The 18,838-nt window shown below is 46.7% G+C and overlaps 1 protein-coding gene and 1 long non-coding RNA gene across 12 annotated transcripts in view; one reads left to right on the forward strand and one right to left on the reverse strand.

Moving 5' to 3' along the window:
• ESRRG (estrogen related receptor gamma) overlaps nucleotides 1-18,838 on the reverse strand; it is a 406,798-nt gene that overhangs the window by 384,677 nt on the left and 3,283 nt on the right. For 3 of the 11 annotated variants that reach the window (XM_080408455.1, XM_080408465.1, XM_080408456.1), the window contains exon 1: nucleotides 614-735. The exons of 2 other annotated variants lie outside the window; for them this stretch is intronic. The gene's annotated coding sequence lies outside the window, so the exon portion shown is untranslated. Of the gene's footprint in view, nucleotides 1-613; nucleotides 750-1,442; nucleotides 1,517-18,838 lie in introns of those variants that run through there. 6 more of the 11 variants (XM_080408457.1, XM_080408466.1, XM_080408454.1 and 3 more) reach the window with 5 other exon arrangements.
• Nucleotides 1,855-5,983, forward strand: LOC308072097. Its single transcript, XR_013931489.1, has 2 exons — nucleotides 1,855-1,992; nucleotides 2,112-5,983. It is a non-coding gene; the product is annotated as an uncharacterized lncRNA (long non-coding RNA).

Genomic DNA, 18,838 nt, shown 5'->3' on the forward strand with positions numbered 1-18,838 from the left:
CCCCCCGGCCTCTCCTCGCCGCCGGGGCGGGCGGGCCCCGCCGCTGCCCGGGCCGCGCCGCAGCCGGGACACTTCGGGGCTCCCCGGGGGCGGCGGGGCAGCTGCCGCGGCGGGCACACGCGGCCCGGCACCGGCTTCCAGAGTCCGGTCCCCCTTCCCTGCTCGCAGCCACCCCGGGACCCCGGCCCCAAACTCTTGTTGGCTAAAGCCTCCTCACTTCCCCGCCGCTCCCGGCCCCGGCACGGGGGGAAACGGGGGCAAAACCTGCTGGGGCAGGATCTGTCAGCAGGAAAAAAAAATAATAAAATCATTCTCCCTTCCCCCCTCCTCCTACCCCGGCCAGTAATTTGAAATAATTCAAACCAAGGGACAAGAACCACTAGACCCCGGGTGGCCGGTGCTGTTGTGCGGCTTTTTACGAAGCTTTTTTTTTTTTTTTTTTTTTTTTTTGGGGGGGGGTAATGACTCTGAGCAAGTGCAATTGGCAAGGTCTAAAGGGGGGGGGGGGGGGAGGGAGCGCTTCTGGCAGCGGCTCGTCTCCACGCAAAAACATGCCCCCGCTGCAATGTCAGCCGGCAGCGGTGCGGGGTGGGGAGGGGGGGGCCCGCTTTACCTGGTCAGCTCAGAACCGCAGGCAGGTTAATCAGGTGAGTCGTCGGGGATTTTAAAGAAGCCGAAGCCGGTTTCTTTGCTAGGAAAGTCTACAACACCATGCAGGGACATTGCAAAATCTTTACACACGCCTCCTTTAACTGGGCTCCCGCGACCTCCGCCGGCGAGGGGGGAGCCGCCGGCGGGCGGCAGGCCGCGCGGCGCCGCGGCGGCGGAGCGGGGGGCGCGAGGGGCGGCGGCGGCGGCGGGCGCGGCCCGGCGGGCGGCGAGCGGCGGCGGGCGGGCGGCGGCGGCCCCGGGCCCCGCGGCCCCGGGCCCGGCGGTGTTCCCGGGCCTCCCTGCCGCCTTGGTAGCGCCGGTCCGCACTCGGCCTGACCCGGGACGTCACGCCGCCTGTCTGTTTTCTCAATGATAACTTGGCAGGAGAAGGGGGAAGCGGCCGGGTTTTTCCTGGGCTCGTTACCGGGTACGTGCACGTTTCTTTTTGCATGCGGGTTTTTAGGGTTTTTTTTTTGTTTTTTTTTTTTAAAGCGAAATAATAAAAAGCCGGGACAGGAAATCCGGGGCGCGGCGGGGGCTGCCGCCCGCGATGGTGGCGGCCGCTCGCCGGCGGGCGCGGGGGAGCGGCGCGGCGCGGCCGAGGGGCGCAGGCATGCGTTCATCTTTGTGTCTTTCATTTTACCTTCAGGGTGACATTCAGTGCCGGGCGAGCCTCGCCGGTCACCGCCAAGTCCCACCTGGAAAAAAAAAACAACACCAAACCAAAAAAAAAAAAAAAAAAAAGACACCCCCCCACCCTTCAAAACAAAAAGCCACCCCACCCCAAGTACCGAAAAACGGGGGGCGGGAGGGGGTGCCACCCCCTGGATGCGGGCGGCCGAGTCCTCCGGCGGCGGACGGGACACCTCGCCCAGGGGACGCGGGGACACACACAGGCACGCACACGCCGCCAGCCGCCAGCAGGCCATTTGCCGAGCCACGGCGAGGGGGGGGGGAGGGAGGCGGGGGGGAGGGGGGGCACCACCAAAAAAAAAAAAAAAAAAGATATTTTTTTTTTTAGAATAATAAAAAGCACCCGAAATGCAAGAGGGAGGTAGGCCAGGAGGCGCGCTGCCGCCGTGCAGGCCCGGCGCCGCGCCCCCCCAGCCTCCTCCGACCCGGGGCCGGGGGGGCCGGGGCCAGCCCCCCGCAGGGCGCTGCGGCGGCGGCCGGGGCCCGGGCCGGGCCGCGGCACGGGGAGGCGGCACAATGGTGTCGCTGCTAAGGAGGGCGACGGAGTGGCGCAGAGCCGGGCTGGATCCAGCCGGGGTGCTGAGGCCATCCCCCCGCTCCCCCCCGCCGCTGGGCCCGCGGCGCTCTCGGCGGGCCGGACGCCTCACGGTAAGCGCGAGCTCGGGCCTGCAGGCAGCGCCGGGCCCGGGCCCAGCGTGCACCCTGCGGCGGGCGGCACAGGGCGCGGGCCAGCCACCGGCCTTCCCCTGGTTCTTGTGCTTTTACAGGCAAATCCTGTGAAGTCCAGGCTTCAGCTCAGGGGACCTTTCACAGGCTGGGCTTGACTGGCGTGCTGAGGCGTTCCCAGAGCTAGGCCTCGCCTGGCGAGCAGCCGCCCACCGCAACTCCGGGTGCGCTGGCCGAAGGTGGGCTGCTGGGTGGCCAACTGCGGGGACACCGCAGCACCCCGAACTGCGGGGGACACCGCAGCATCCCCAGCTGCAGGGACACTGCAGCACCCCGAACTGCGGGGATGCAGCAGCATCCCCAGCTGTGGGGACATCACAACGCCCACACCATGGCCACGGGGCGTCCCAGCAGTGCCCAGAGCCAGGTTTACCCCTTGTGCGTCATGCTTCGCACCGCCTGGTTTCATAGCGAGTGGCAGCGTTGCCCACCTGCACATGCAGCAGGGCGTGGGACATGTTTAGCAGGGCTCACGTGGAGCAATCTGCTGCCGCTGCCTCTCCAGCCCAAACGTTAGCATTACCACTTTCATTTTCCTCATCTACATACAATAAAAGGGAAAATGGCTTGGTATCCTTACAGATCAGTTTTTGCTGTTGTAGTTTTTAGAGGGAGGTGATGGCGGGTTGAAGTTGGCGTGCACCTTTTCCGTTGCTCTGGACGCTGTGCTCTCAACAGCACCTTATTTTTAATGGTGAGGTTGTCTGTTGCAATGGGAAAAAAAGAGTTTGGGGGGACAAATAAATCCTTCTTTGACTATAGTGCAGGCTAAGCATCGTTTTAAGGAACCCAAAATTGAAACCACTTTTTTTTTTTTTCTTTTAAACCCAAGCTACTCAAGATGCTTTCTGGCTTGGCTAGAAAGACAAGTTCGTTTCTGTTTTGGAATTGTTTTGAACTGTTTTTTTAGGCTAAATTCTTATCTGTCTTAACTATACTGTCTCAGCAGAGTACGTTACTGATACATTATTTTGGTAGACTGGAAAAGCACTGCGTACAACTTGATCGTTGTCTATATTTCACCATTCGTTTTTAAGTGAGGCTTTTTAAGTGAGGCTCTTTTGATTGATGTGGGGAACTTGTTTGAAAGGATGAAGAGTATGCCATAGCTACCTGAGATGCTACTCGCAATTATTCCGTACCTCAGCTAACAGGAAGATTTTTAGTTGTGATTGTTACACTTTTAAAGGTGAATTAGTTAATCAAATTGCTATTTTTGGAATGCACTTAAAGGAACATTAAAATGCATTAATTTCATTAAAATAAATGAGCAGATAGGCAACAAAACACGTATTAGTCAAATAAGTAAGACCTCACCTGTGGAGCTAAATTCAGCCCTAGTGAAATCAACTGAGTTGTGCTTGTCTAAAGCATATTTAATTTGGCCTCCGCAGTCACACAGCTGACACTTTATTTGGTTGTCAAAGGTGTGTATATTAAAAATGTGTGAGCCATGCTTCTTCTCCAATGTGATTAACCTCTGAAGTTAAATTCAGCTGTTTTCCATTTAGCTCAGCTACGCAGTCCTATCGCATATGCAATTTTTGGTGCGCATACACACCAGAGGTGCAGAGAGGCATTCCCAGCGCCAGTATTAGTCTAAGGGACGTGAGTTGTGTCTGAAGCGAGGGTGTGATGAGGCTGATTTCAGCGGAGGCTGTTCACAACCAACTGCATGCATGCTCCACTTAACAGGCTGTGCTGAAGTCTCTGCTACCATCTTTCATTACTGCGGTTACTCATGCCAGTGAGAGTAAAGGAGAGGTTGGTATGTCTGTAATCACACGTTCATTTGTTATGTAGATATATCCTAAGAGCCTCTCAGCCCGGGAATATTATGCTGGAATAAGGTTCGATGCGAATATAAAGCAGAACTGCTTCAGATAGCTTATTCATTCTGGAAGACAGAGTTGTTTCCTGGTTTCGCTTAATCCACTTTCAAAGTGGATTAAGATAATTCAAGAAAGTGAATTCTTACGCTGGCCTAAGGTTTGTCTACACACGGGTTTAGTCAAAAGTAATTACTGCAGTGTACCTAATAAGAGTTTTGGAATAATTTGGTGTGGAGACAAGTCCAAAGGCCCGCATGTGAAACAGACAGAATTTACTCTTTCTGTATAACATGAGGTTAATTTAGCCCAGCGTTTGACCTACTTCTTTCCTGGTGAAGCATATTTAATTCATTACAGGTTTTTCTTTCCCAACAAAAACCCCACAACAGCTACATGTTTATTATCAGTTCCAGGATAGCGATGCCATGTGCCCTCCACTAAAAATAAACAATGTAACCAGCGTGTATGAGTCCCTTCTCAACTGCCTTAAAGTGGGCCGCAGGTTCTTTGCTGGAGAAAGTTACCAGGTTCTCAAAGGTAAATATTTAGTGCAGGTTGTTACAAACAAAATGAAAACAAACCCCAGAGCTGTCCTCTGCCCTCTTAAACACCTGTGACCCATTTGTACCTCCACTGCATACCATTCCAAGCAATAGCACCCATTCTGATTCAGCAGTATTAGTTCCTAAATGAGGAACCTCTTAGACTTGCACAGAAGGGTTTGCAGGACAGCAGGGCCTTCAGAAGGCACCTGAAAAACAGATTTCTATATATTTCTATATAAAAATAAACTTACTAGTTTGCTTGCAGAGATCTGAATCGGGAGGAGCCTACCTGAAACTCTGGCAGCTGCTCTGCTCTGAGTCAGTTGTATTGTGTCCCTACTAGCGTACAGGAAGGTTACCAAAATTAGAATGAGAATGTACAAATTTTTTTTCTTTTTTTTTGCAACTTTGTGCCAAGCAGAAAGTTTGTCACGTGTCATTTGGTCTCATTCTGTGCCACAGACCTCCCTAGGAAGAGAGGTGACTCTCTGACATGAATTAAGAGTCCTAAACTTAATAAACTTAAGGTTGATTGTTGGAGTTTTTATTAGGAAGAAAAAAAAACACAACAAAACAAACCTACATGAGAAAGAAATGATGTAAGCCCAAGTAGTAAAACAGCCATTTTTTTTGGAGAAAAAATAAATACAAAAGCTAGATGGTACAAATTGCAGGCCCTTTAAACATTGACATGGGAAAAGCCAATAAAAGTTATGAAGATAAAACCCCCTGCTCCTACTTTGTTTGAAAGGCTGTGATGTGGGAAGGCAGAGGGTACCCAGGGGGCTTCCCTTTACGCAGATGCAGCAGCCCTGCTACTCCATGTAACAGGCAGTGGTGCCACACATAGGATTCGTGTCCCTAAGCTCAATTTGTGATCACAGGCATAGCGCTTCTAACCTGTGCTGGTCTTGGTTGGGGAGATAGGGAATGGATTTCACATACGCTTCCCTCACACCAAACCTGCTTATTTAAGCCAGAAGCTTTCTGGTAAGAAAGCAAGCAGTGACTAAAGAAGGTAAAACACAAATAAACGTAAAACAAGAAACCAAGTTGGTCTTGAATTCTGTCATGCTGGGTGACTTTGACTGTGGGTCTAGTCTTGATATTAAGGCTCAAACTAGACGAAGATTGAAGGCAGTGAGAGTTTTGGACCATATAGGAGCATGCCTGATCTGAAATCCCACTTATTTAAACAATTAATTAGAACATCTTACACTCTGCTTCTGCTAAGAGGTCCCTGAGTGCTCAAGCTACCTGCAGTGGTGGGGTGTCCTGGCTCTTCCCTGCTGCTGTCATTACAGGGGAGCTACTCATCCAGTGGGGAAGGTGTCTTTAAATCCCTGAGACGACAGCACAACAGGCGCAAGAGGAAATCTCAGCGCACAGCCAATACAATGAAATGAAGGATCCTCTATGGGAATTGGTTAGTAGCACCAATGTTTAATATTTGTCGTAACAACCACCGACTGTTTTGTTTTTTGTTCTAACAATGTGAATTATGCATTAAACATTAATACAAGCAAGTGTACTTTTCTTTTGATCTTCAAGCGTAATCATTTCTAATGAGAGTTTATACATGAGCACTGAAACAAATCCCTGAGTCATGTGAATTTACATTGGTTTTACTCTGTGGGAAAGATATCCCACATGAGTTACTCACGTCTGTAAAACATAACATACTTATAAATCGGGGAAAAAAAAATAAATAAAAGCTTGCATTTGGCTGTTGGAACATAAATACCTGCATAGACATTTGGCTTGAATGCTAGCGGTAATGCAATGTTAAAAAGTTAATTTATCAGAGATCAGGATTCGGGGTGGGGCCCTCACCTAGCACAAGATCCAGGTCTGCTCAGAATGAGCAAGCTCACCTTTTAGCTCCTGCAGGCTGGCTTCTGACAGGAGTCGGGCCTGGTGTCAGAGGGATTTGGACCAACTCTTAAGTCACGGATCAGAATTTGGCTTGCTCGATACAGGCGAAAGTTGCTGAAGTGCCAGCAGTGAATAGTAACATTGCACATATGTAGCAGACAAAGTGGAGAGTGCTAAGCAGCACCTTTTCCCATGCCCTGGCAGCCAGCTGTGGTGCAAGGCTGACCTGCTCTGGACCCACTCTGGAACACGCTCAGCCATGCCTGATACCTGCCCTTCTCCATTTAAGATCAGTCACACACATGGCATTCTGTAAACACTATGGATGGTGTGACTGCCAATGCAGTTATTTAAAAAACAAACAGAATCTAAACCCTTTTCCCATTCGCACGCTACACAAATATTAAAATAACCAGCAGCTAACAGTCCACACTTAAGCAACCATGCTGTATGTGCGATGTACGTACAGCGTCCTGGGGAAAGTATGGGTACAAAACCGTACATGATGGGCCTGATTCCTGGGGATACAGGTACTGACTACAAGATTTCCAAAATTCCTCATGCCTTTCCAAAACAGATCTCAAAGCCAAAGGTTTCAGGAGAGGAATGGCTGCCAAGAAGGTATTGCGTTTAATGGCAGATAGGCTCTATCTGTGATTCAGGTCATATCTCAGGAATTCTCAGAAGCGCATGAATGTATTTTACTCTTAATGTATAAGTGCTAAAGAAGTCCTGGAAGCCAGAGATCCAGGATTACCCCACATAATTCAGTGTTCTCACAGGAGGCTACAGCCATGCTCCCTGCTGCTGCTTTTCTCTAGCCTGAATAACCTTAAAAGCTGATGGTAGAGCTTCAAAAGGAAGAGCTGAAGAAGCCTATGCATAGAATAGTCTATAGACTAGAAGAAGAGGAAACATGAAACCCTTCATCCCTGAACTTGAATTCTCTAACTGCTATGTTTTATAAAAAGACAGAGGAACTGATACCATTGCAGTTGAGAAGAAATCACCTGTGACACTCCATTAGGGAACCCCAACACTCTTTGTATGAATTAAGGCTTCCCTGAGGTTGCAGAACTTCACCTGGCATGTTAAGTCAAAAGATGAATAGGTCAATATCGGATCTTAAACAATTTTGAACTGAAGGACCTCAACTACCTCAACTCCTTCTAGACCCTGCTTGAAGCACATTGACATTATCCAGCTTTAAAAGTTCAGTGAGTCTTTGACTTTTCAAAATGCGTAAGTACATCCCCAGGCACACACAAAAAGCTGTACTTGCAAAGATGTAATAGATATAGGTAGAAAATGGCGCGCGGAAGCACGTAAGGAGGACTGTCTTAGCATCAGTCAGGGTGACAAAGCCTGTCGGACCACGGGTTCCCAGGCTGTGTACACAGCCCTGGAATGCCTGCTGGAAACACTCCCTTGTAATTTAGCTCATTTGGTGTGCGTGAAAGGTGCTAGTTTCTAGAGTCCTTAGTGAAATGTGCTGATACTGAACCCATCCTTCCTCTTATACGTGCAGACCTATAGCAGGTGGCCAAGAGGCCAATGGGAAGGAGAGGGGGCCAGTTCCAATCCAGTTGTTCATGGTGGAAAACGAGAAAAAAAGTGAAAAGATCTTATTACACAGACCAATACATTTACTTACGTTTAACTGCTTAACCTCAGTCAGAGCCCTGAATTCCATGACTATATATGAACGTCATGGTGTGGTGAAGTCTTATTCAGTAATTAGCTGGTCAGAGCCACAAACCAGAAACCAGATACACAGCCAGTGAAAGCTGACAGCTCTTGTGAAATCTGTGGGGTCACACCAATTTATGCTAGCCAGGGATCAGATCTTCAATTTCTAACAAAAAAAATGGAGAAACTGCATTTTTTCCATGACATTTTGGTCATATTACATAGCAATAGCAATAAAACAAAAAGTTATAAATATTTATGTAGCCAAGACAGAAGCAGTACCAATGCAAAATCTTTAGCAATTAAATCCTACAACCACGTTATTACGTATTTCAGCGTTGGAGCCATGTGGATTACTGCTTAACTTCGGGGCAGCAAGGTAAGCTCATTTTCTTGCCTCTGTCTTTTCAGTCACCATTAGGGCTGCAACCTTCCCATCCTCCTCATGAGCCAATCTCCTCGTGCCACCCCCAGGGAGAGGGGGAGAAGTTACACCATAGGTGTTTTTTCCACGGGTGGATGCCTAAATGCGAAGGGAAACAATTGGCATTTTAATGACAATTTTGAGACTCTTAAACTAATTTCTGGGCAGTGCAGAAATTAGTGGGGCTTGCTGCTGCCAGGAGCTGCATGCTCTCCTCTCCAGCTGACGTTAGCAGGATTACAGGTGCTCAACTTTTTGCAGAAATAAGTCCCAGGTCCTCCTCTCGTGCCACAAAAGGCAGGGCAAGAGACCTGCTGCTGTCAGGCTCAACCGAGCTGCCCCAGTGTCAATGCAGAGCAATTTCTACAAAAATTAGGGTAACTGCTCCGGATTTACGCTACCAGAGATGTGTTCTCCTTAGGTATTTATAGCATAGTAGCATTGTTCAGGGTAAGATGGTAAGTTTGTTAAGTGCTGTACAAAACATTGCATCAGATAAAGTTCCTGCATCCAAAAACCCTACAAAAAAGATTGTGCAGGGAGCGTGGCAAACAACGGGATTTCCTGAGAAGAAAGTACAGCAGTAATTGCAGCAAAGGCAGCCAGCTTTTCCTACATGCAGGGTAATGATAATTCTGCCAAGGAGGCAAGTTGTTTATTTCCTTTTTAGCTACAGTATTTCCATTGCGTTACGGAATCACAGTTTGTTAACAGCTTACAAACATCAAGTTTATAAAGCTTTAGAAATCTGGTCATATCTAAGAAATATGTACCAATTGATATTAATCTCTATAAAAACATGTAATAGGGTAGGGGTTTGTTTGGTTTTGAGTTTTTTTAAATAAGTTTAGTAAAGGAGGGATAATTTTTGGTCTTGTTTTTGTCACCTTAGAAGATTCAAGAAGGAATATAAAGGATAGTCCCCAAATGCGTGTATATCTACTTGTAGATAATGAAATGGAAAATAGAAGATGCTTCAAAGTAGTGCCAGTCGTTTAATCTGCTCTGTAATTGGATGGCAGAGTTTCAACCATTTTCACCAAAACAAGGAGACCCACTGCAGAGCACTGTCTTTTCAATTTTGGGCTAGACAATCATAGGCCCGAATAGGTCACGAAAGGGTTCAGCCTTCCCCGAGTTACCCCTCTGGTCAGATGGCCGCACCGACTGAAAAAAGACAAGAAAAGAGGACAGACGCAGCCACCTGGCATCGCCGCCTGGCACAGGGAGCAGCAGGCAGGGCAGGAGGGAGCTGGTGCCCAGCCAGGTGTGGCAGGGCTTAGAAGCCAGGCTGCCGAGCCCGTGCACCCCGCAAACGGGCTGCTGCGGGGGAAGGCACGGAGAAGCTAACGTCGGGAGACTGCTTCCTTGCGAACAGCTCTGCATCCCCATCGGCCTGCTCCCGTGAGATGGCTAAGCATGCCTCTGAAGTGGCTGAACATTTTCAGCCTGGTGTTGAGTACATTAGTGCCTGCGTCTGCCAGCACGCTGCAAGGCATATGCAAAACATCAGTGCTGGACATATTCTTCAGGTTCCCTTCCACTGAAGCCAGTTCTCGCTTTAGGTACAGGAGAATTAAAAGAAACGTCAGGGAGACTTATACCAAACCAGATTTTCCTAGCTGACTAATACTACTCTTCATATGCACTACCCAGAGTTTAGTTGTGTCAATATTATCTCTGTTCACTTATTTCAACAAAGGTAATTTTACTGAGGGCAATTTTCTTCACTGTGCTGTTGGATACTGTGGTACCGTTCATTGCAGTAGAGTAATTTTACTAGTTAGGACACCTCACTATAATGTTTTGCTACTAGATTTCTGCTGAGAAGTAGAGACACTAACTCACAAACACCCCATCCAAGTCCTTCTGAAGCCATCCTGAGAACTTCAGTGATCCCTGTGCTAGGTCCCTATGTTTGTCAGGCTTGCAGGCAACCTGAACAGCCATCTCAGCCCCTGCTCTGAGCCCTTGGGACAGGGGTGTTCAGTTAAGACTACAGCAAAAGAGAAAGCATGGCCACAGTAATTATTTTAATAGCTGTTAATATAAAACCATATTCCTAAACCTTACTTGTTACAGCCAGATGCATGGTAGGATACAGGATTTTGCCTGACAATTTTCTTTCCCCTCCTCTTTCATATGATTAATGACTTTTAAGAGACTGGTGTATTAATTTCCAGTTGTTAGGAGGCTGTTGCTCTACAATTCCTACGTGTATGCATAGGATACCCCATTGCTGTCTAAGTTACCAGGGCTTCCCAGAGCTAACATCCAGAAACTATTTTTTCTTTTCCAGCAGTATACGCTGCTTCTTGGAACAATTCTTTAGGTACAAGTCCAGCAAAAAAGACCCTTCACTAGTTTCCACTACACCTCGTTTTTTCTCTCTCAGCTTTGTGCTGCTGCAGAGGATGCACAGGGTGCTAGTTTTCCTCCCCGTGGCCTCAGTGCAACAAATCGCTATGCAAGAGCAATTGCAGCCCATTTCAGGTAATTCCACTGTTATACACACCAATACAGGAGTTAACATGCAAGAAGTTATGTGGGTACTGGAAAGACAAAGTCTTCCAGTCCTCATATGGGTGACCATAAGGTATAAGCTTTATAGACATTTGATGAATGAAGCGTTGCAGTTGCCACTAAATGAAAGTGTGTCACAAAGCTCTCGAGGAAACAGTTGGAACAAGGTTTTAGTAGTATGTGAAGGCATCGTAAAATGCATGGGCTTTATGAGGCTACAACGTGTATGCAGCAGGTGCATGCAGCCTGCTCTGTATTCCTAAATCCATCACCAACATATCATTGGGAACCTGGGCTTAGGAGAGTCACTTCTCTCTCCGTGCCTCAGTTGCCATATGAAACAGGCTTATGAAAGTATGAAAAGTAAGGCTTTAGATATGAAAGTAGGGCTTATGTATTTGATACCCCTTGGATGAAAAGATCAAATTCACTCATTAAGCATCAAGTATTATAATCAATCACAGGCTTACCATGCCTGGGTTACCCAAACATTTTGAACTATAATGTCAAAATGAGCCACTCGTAAAAGTTAGGTGTGGTTACAGAAGCTCCAGGCTGTGGAACATGAATCTCAGTGATTTTAGTGGATGCGATGCCAAACTTACAGATCAGGTGAACTTCAATGTGATTCTAAAGATATTAACACCCCATGTGTTAATGCTTGTGTCTGCATCTTCTACCAGTTCAAGAAAGATCTGTGCCAGTCCCATCATAGTCCCTAAGTTATTTTCCCCCCGCTTTGAGTATTTTTCTACAAATGCTGCTTGCTATGAAACAAAAAATCTATCAAAAATGCCCCAACCCCCCAGCATTTAAAGGTTGAATCTATTTGCCTGTTTTTCCTCCTAAGGAATATTTATTTTGACATATTGATGAAAATTTATTTGCTAGGCAATGGGTAAAGAAACTGAGAAATAATTCAGTTACTACGGTCACTCTCACTTAACATGGGTCTACTGCTGGTGATCCTTCCTTACATAAACGGAGTTATGCTTAAGGAAGGTGGGATACTACAGTTTCAGTAATTTCTTCATTCTACCAATATAGCCCGCTTCGGACCCAGAAAGTTCCTCTTTTGTGTGGCATAAAGCAAGTTTGTCTACTTGAGTAAATTTTTCCCTGGCTGTGATGTGATATATATATACACACACAAACACATAGATCTATATGTGTGTCATAGATAGATAGATATCTCACTTATTCCGTTGGAAAGATGTTATAACACATAAGAAAAGAGAAACCATAAAAGCACAAATTTATCTACTGAGTGTACAAGAGAAGCTGGTATCACCCAATTTAGAAGTATAAGCTCCATTTATTTCTGTTTCTTCCCTGAATACACCACTACCACCTACCCCAGAAGTACCTGATGTCAATAGCAGTATATGTATGTGTACAGCTGTAAAATCTTTTGATTTCCATGTATCAGTGGAAACCCTCACTGGATTACTGTATTTTTCGCCATATGTAAAAGATTCAATCTGCATAAAAATATTTAACGCTTTCTACTGATGCAAAGATATCATATGAAGAGCTCCAAGCATCCTTTGAACATGGAGGAGTCACTATGCTGTATTCCACTAAAATACATACTACTTCCAACATTTTTCAAGCAGACAAGATAAACAGAGAGGGAGAAGGGAAGACAATTATTCAGAGAAAATCCTAGCTAGAAACAGAAAGACTTTTCTAACTTATAATTCAGAAGTCTGCACTATTTTCATTCCTTGTTTAAAGTTCTACATTTTTAATTTTAAATTTCAAGCATATTTTAGATGCCTCGCTTTTGTGAATATAAAAATATGAATAAGGAAAAAAAAAAAAAAAAAGATGTTAAATACCGATCTAATTTGTTCAGTAAGCATTGACTGATAAACATACACACAGAATTACCTAGTTCAGTTCTGTGTGAACATTTTCCTAACTGGAAGAAAATGTGCAAGTTCCTCACTCATTTTAACAGTCGTCATTAATGGGCGTTAAACTTAGCAACAGTTCTTTGGCAGCTTCCCAAGACTGACACCAGCGTAAGGATTTGTATTTGATACAAGTGAAACAAAAACAAAAAAAAAACAACCAAATCATTGTTATCCTGTATTTGGATGAGGGTTTGAAAAAGTTAAACACAAAATATCAAATACGCTACTTATGGATTTGGTTAACTGATTCCAGGGGGGAGGGAGGGTGTGGCGTAGAACCTACTAATATGTGATAAGAAATACAAAACTATTATACAAAAAAAAATTCGGGCCTGTAACTGTAGCCTTCAACAAAGACGACTATATTACTCGTATGTGTTTCTGCACAACAAAACCAAAACGCTGGCTGGGATTTCTGAGCATTTCCACAACCCAAACAGTAAGAGGAAGCTATTCAAAGTCACGGGAGTCTTGGCGTTAACTGCAACAGAAACAGAAGGGAGCCTTTATCTTAATCAGTTGCTTAAAATGAACTTTTATTGATTTATCACCTTTTCTCCCTCTGTGCTTAGAGCCAAAGTCACACATTACCGATTTATGTTTGAAAAAATAGGCAATAACATATCATTCTTGCAAGTATTTTGAGGGAGGGACATTGCATGTATTATGCCAGTGCTGCACCTTGGGGTCATGAGTCACTAAGAAAACAGAGATAAATACTTATTCTTGTGCTTTGAATAAGAAGCCTTTTGTGACAGAATATAAATATGGGGAAGTAATTTCTAAGTTTATTACTACTGTACCATTCACTAGCTATGACAAATTTCAAAACAGATGGAATACTTGGGAACACATCATTATCATCAGTTTTTGTTGCAAATGTATTGACTACATTCTGTCAACACCCTAAGTGTACTCCTAAACCTGCATGATGAAATGGGCTCTGGGTCTCTCTATACAAGACATAACAGTAAAAAAAACCCCAAAAGCCACCAATCTAAATAATTGCTATTTATTCAGCAACTGTATCTTAGCCAACATGTACCACTACTTATTACTGTTAGTGGTAATTTTACACACGTAGTAAGCACGTAAAGGCCCTTGCAACATTCAAAAGCCTGAGATTTGCATTATTCTGAAGGCTTTTTTAGTTTTATTAAGTATATACCTATAGAATAAAACATGGGCACTTATAAGAAAAAATCTTTTAGATTTATTAAGACTGAGGTAAACTAATAAAATAAATACAGTATTAAAAGCTGTTAACCATCCATTCTCAACATAACTGCTATGGTTATATGCTCTCCTTTCTGGCAAGATCTAATTTTCTGCAGGGATGTCGAGGGGACTGCTACTCTCCATTTTCCTAAAGTTAGTACAACAACATCTGCTAAATGCACCACGACACACTGTTTATCTTTGTTGTAAACTTAAGGCTTTTCCATTTAAGAACTGTATAAACGAATCAGTATTTATTCACACCTGTACCTAAAGGTATCTATTATAAAGCACAGAGTGCTCATTTTTAATTTCCTCCTTGCTCTGATTTTATACCATATTCCTCTGCACCGATGCCATTCAGAACTGCTTAGATATAACAACAAGTGCGAGGAAAGTAAAAATTAAAGCAATGTTAGGGCTGTTTTCCTCTCATTTGCTCCAAGCGTTTATCAACAGACAAAGGTGATAAAAAATCAGAGGTAAAAGGTCTTGCCTGACATCTCATTTAAACTCGGTAGTTTAGCGAACTACTACAGTTCAGTACTTTTGTCCCCTGCTCCAAAAGCCAAGACAACAAAATCCCAAGCCATCTTTGTATATTTAGATTTGCCCTCTGAAATTCAGTGCAATACTTAGTAACTTGTATTCAATGTCAGAGCCTCCAAGGGAAGTAGTAGGGGGTTGTCTGTTTTTTAAAAGATATATATAAGTTTCTCATCTATTGAAAGGAAATCTATGTATGCCAGTAAAAAGCACTAGCAAAAGGGGAAGATTAATTGACATGTGGATAAATGCAACCACCTTTTCTTCAGTGGATGCTTTTGAGTCAGAAATTAATTTTTCTCATGCTGCAGAAACCCTCTATTTGAACAAGTACCCACTAACATGGCTTGGCCCTCTAATTGTCACCATTACCGAGACAGAAGCAACCATTATTGATGGCACGCAGCATTGTGTAAGATCCATTTTTCCAATTAAATTTATATTTTTCCTCTTCGATAGCTGCTTTTATTTAGTTCTGAACACAATTACAGCTGTACCTTTGTTAACTCCTGTGGCGGCAAGTCATTTGTTGAAACTGTTGCTCTCGGTAACATTAGCTATTACTGATTATAGTATTGCTTAAGGCGGATTCCTTGTTGTAAATGGCATTGAACATTTTTAGCTGGATATTGCAGCAACACATTATGAGCACTGAGATATAAACAGAATAGTAAGTAACGCAGCCGACCTCTGGATTTAAGCAATAAGCTAGTAGACTTGTGTGCAGAGACATACTCAGCTAGAAAATCGAACTATCACCAAAGCATCCAACACGACGCCCGTATCTTTCTCTACTTTGCTAGTGACCTATCATTACATTCAACTGTGAACGACACTCCTAAATAATAAAGGTCAAAGTTTTCAAGGACAGATTCTGTGTTTCAGTTTCCAGCTTGAAATACCTAAAGCTGGTATTTTCCAGTTGCAAGGTTCCCAGACTTCTCACTGGGATTGTATCCCCTCAGCATCGGGAAAAAACAAAGCCAGAAGAACAGACCCCACATCACCTCAAATCAAAACCTGTTTCATTTGAAAAATCGATCCTGGGGTTTAACATCTGCCAGAAGAATGGTATGATCCCTATTAGCATATGCACATTAACAAACCCCCGATCTAAAATTGATTTAGTCAACTCCTAGCTCATGTCACCTTATTTCTCAACTTTGTTTTGTTTCATAGTGTATAGAAATTCTGGAAATTTGTCTCACCATAATAAACAGTTTTAGCCTTTTTAATGTAATACAAACTACTGTGGAATATAATCCTTTTTAAAAAATAATTTTATATGATCGCTGCATATATAAAAACAGTAAATATTTATGGGCATTGTCTTGATTACAAGAAATATGAGAATTACATTCAAGCAGCTTTTCAACACATGCCGAAGTGCTACATTCATCCATTATATCCTCAGTTACAAAGGTGGGAGCGTAGCAGTGCTGTCAGGGAAGTCCGCTGGAGTTCAGGACTCAAACCTGGCTCTGTCCGTAACCTGTTGTGGCCTGCTCCCATGCACCAGACTAAAACTTCCTTTTACATCACCTTTCCTAATACCTAACTCACCCAAATGTTTTCCTACTTTAATATATCGGGGGAGAGGGAAGAATTCTGTGCTAACTGGTACTTGCAAAGTTCAGTGATTTCTTAGTGAAAGGTAAAACAAGCTTGTAGTTCTCTAGCATTTAATTACGATTAATAAAGACAGGATAAGGCTGTACCATATTGAACCGACCGAAGAGGTTTTCCTTTTCGAAGGAAGCTGTGTTCCGTTTGTCAATACCAAACCATGCTGCAATCTCCCATTAGCCATGCTAAAGCTGCCTTTTAAGCTGCGCCATTGCTCTGTGAGGATATTCCATCTGCTTTGAAAGTAAACACCAACTTGTTTAACTCCTGAAAACACTTCACCAGAGCCCTGCCACGCCAGCAGGAAAACCACCGAAAATAAAGCCATGAAGCCAAATCCATTCTGGGTTTGTGCAACTCAAACCAATACACGTGCCCTAAAATCGAACATTCAGAAATCCTCTCCGTGACCTACAGCCTCGTCTCATTACAGTACGTTCAGCGATTATTACGGGGTTTTTTTCCCCTTTCCCACCAGAAAGGCCGGTAGGGACAGCTGCCCACCGGGATGCTTTCCCCTGGAGGAGGGGGTGCATGGTCCCCAGGGGTGCGCGGTGGCCACGGGAGCCCCCTGTCCCCTGTGCCCCAGCAGCAGCACGGCCCGCTGCAACGCGGCTCGCCGGCCCCCGGCGAGGGCAGACAAAGCCGAGGGATTTGGGGAACGGCTCGTAGCCCGAGAAGGGACCCCCGCCTCTTGTCCCTGCTCCGGCATCCACTTACTGTAATTCCTCAGCTTTCAGCAACTTTCCTCCGCACCTCCAACCCCCCGGGAAACTTAGGGCAAACGCCGAGGAAAGGGAGAACAAAGGGGCAAAGAACAAAGAGCCGGGGAGGGGAAGGGGGGGAGGGGAGAGCTCCCCCCGTTCGGGTCAGCCCAGGGACCCTCCCCGCCCGCCGTGCCCCAGGGGCAGCCCTGCCCGCCCCGCAACGGCTCCTGCGGCTGCCGCAGCGGGGGACCCCCGCGGGGCGTCCCTGCCCCCGGGTGGCCGTGGGTCCCCTGCCCGGGCCATGAGCCCCCCTTCCACACACACACAACCCCGCACACACCCTGCGAGGGCTTGCTCAGGTCTGGTTTGTGCCCGGCCGCGAAGCGCTCGCTCCTGCCGTGCCCTCAAAAGCAACGATGAAATAAGTCGGGGGGAGAGGGGGGGCTGTCCCGCTCCCCCCCGCCACGCAGCCGTACCCTCCCCCTGCCCCAGCCCCGCACCGGGCGCCCGGAGCATCCTCGGCGGGTCCCCGCAGGGGCAGGGGTCGTCCCGCTCCCCCGGAGCGCAACACGTGCCCGGCCCCGCGCGTCCCAGGGCCGGGGCCGCTCCACGGGGCGGTTGTCGGGGCTCCTGGGGACCACGAGAAACCAGCGAGCAAGACGCCGAGGCAAGGCAGCCTTCCCGTTTAGCTACAGAGGTCCTGTCGCCCTCACAGCAACGTTAAACTTTTGTTAAAGTGCCACTAAGGACCATTTTTTGGATGCTCCTCTCCTCTCACACCCCCTCTTACCGAATGCGACCCTTCCGCAAACCTCCTGCTCCCTCTGTCAGCAGTTAAATGCCCTTGAAAAGCTGCAGGTGCCCGCGTTACCTGTTGCTACGCGGCCCCTGCCCTCTTATCGGGGGGCAAGTAACTCTTTTCCCACGGTGACCGTGCTGTGCTGGCTGTGAGAGCCCAGCCAAGGTGTTAAGCCCCGGGTGGCTGCGGGCAGGGGGCGGGGGGCTCTGGCAGGACAGGGGGCGCCGGGGGCACCCCAGAAGGCGGGAGCGGCGCCCGGCGCGGCTGCCTGGCCCCGGGGCGAAGCCAAGGGGGTGGGAGAGCCGAGGGCGGCGGGGGGGCGGGCAGGGGAGCCACCGTGTCAGCGGGTTACCAGGGCCACACGCGCTAAATGCCATGCGGCAGCCACCTTTCAGAGAAGGACGGGGAATTACCATTATTCTTCTCGGGCAGGCGTTTCCAAATTGGAGTTAATTGACGCGGTTCTTCATTTGAGCAATAAGCGAAGAAAATTCGAGCTTTACCCAACAAACTTTTAGAAGGATTTTGGGTTTTTTCTTTCTTTCTCTCTCTTTTTTTTTTTTTTTAATTTAAACTAGAAGCGAGCTAATAGAACCTCACTTTCATGAAGGCGAAATTAATCTAGCCCTTAACCGGGAGCGGAGTGGGGCAGCGGGCGCGGTGCGGAGGCGGGATGCGGTGCAGAAGCGGTGCCGAGCATAAACCGGGCCGGGCGCCCTCTGCACCGCCCCCCGCGGGACAGAGCCCCCTCGTCCCGCAAGCCCCAGCCACGGGCAGCCCTCCTTAGCGAAATCAGAGACAAGTGGGGAAGGAGATAACCAGTTTGCAAGCCTGAGGCTGGCAGGTGAGGAGCGTGAGGTGCAGCTGTAACACGCGTTTGCGTGAAACGCTGCCCGCGAACGGGAGCACAGCCTGAGCCCAGCCGGTGCCCGTAGTGAGCTAAAGCCAACTGCTTGCCTCCCACGTAAAAGGTTTCGCAGAAGGGGATGAGTCTGTTTTTGTTATGATTTAATCAAATAAATTAAAGGAGAAGGGTAAGGATACGCCCCATTTGGGACTTAAAAA

The sequence above is a fragment of the Falco punctatus genome (genome assembly GCF_963210335.1).
Source record: "Falco punctatus genome assembly, chromosome: 12".
NCBI classification, from domain to species: Eukaryota; Metazoa; Chordata; class Aves; order Falconiformes; family Falconidae; genus Falco; species Falco punctatus.